Below are 805 nucleotides of genomic sequence, written 5' to 3' on the forward strand. Positions count from 1 at the left end.
CAGGGTTAAAACGGGAAGAGGAAATGCTCGGGAGATGGACTTTGAGAGTTTCCTTGACTTTGTTCTAGCCGTAGAAAACAAAGACACTCCAGAGGGAATTACATATCTTTTCCGATGTTTAGATCTTAATGGAAGAGGCTTCCTAACAACAACTAATATTCACACCCTTTTCAGGTATAACTAACTATTATTAGGAAATAGAAAATTGAAAAATTGAAGTAAAGAAGGGGAGCATTTAAAGTTTAAATGTTGCCTAATATACCCTTCCTAGAACAAAAAATAAAAAAGAAAAATATCTGCTTTTCCTACTTGTTGTACGTGAGACACGTCTACAAGCCTCTTGACTATGAGATACATATTTTCACCATATATTAGTAATAAAAAAATAAAAAATTGATTTGATGATTGATTGGTACACTACACTACAGGGATGTGCACCAAAATTATATTTATATACTACTAGTGACATTCATGATATGTACAAGAGTGTTTGTTGGCTTTATAATTAGAACAGTGCTAACATGGAAGACCTTGGCATTGACATGTTTTAAATTAGTCTAAATTATATTTATTTACTACTAGTGGCATTCTTATGGATAAAAAAATAAAAGGTGATGAATTCTAGTGTTCTGTTTGCAGGATTAATCCATTTTGCTGTTCTATTAGTGGGGCTTTTCCTTGTACCAGAATCTCCTAGATGGTTGGTATGTGAAGTCTCATGATTCATGAAACCATTTAATTTATCTTTAAGAAATTATGTTTGACATCATGCATGCAGGAAAAGATTGGATGAAAAAAAGATTTT

The 805-nt window shown here is 32.2% G+C and overlaps 1 non-coding gene across 1 annotated transcript; it reads left to right on the forward strand.

The window, feature by feature from the left end:
- The first annotated feature begins 226 nt into the window (after window positions 1-226).
- LOC111916094 (small nucleolar RNA snoR104) lies at window positions 227-359 on the forward strand. The gene has a single exon (XR_002858382.1). It is a non-coding gene; the product is annotated as a small nucleolar RNA snoR104 (small nucleolar RNA).
- The last annotated feature ends 446 nt before the right edge of the window (window positions 360-805 follow it).

This window comes from Lactuca sativa, chromosome 2, assembly GCF_002870075.4.
Source record: "Lactuca sativa cultivar Salinas chromosome 2, Lsat_Salinas_v11, whole genome shotgun sequence".
NCBI lineage: Eukaryota > Viridiplantae > Streptophyta > Magnoliopsida > Asterales > Asteraceae > Lactuca > Lactuca sativa.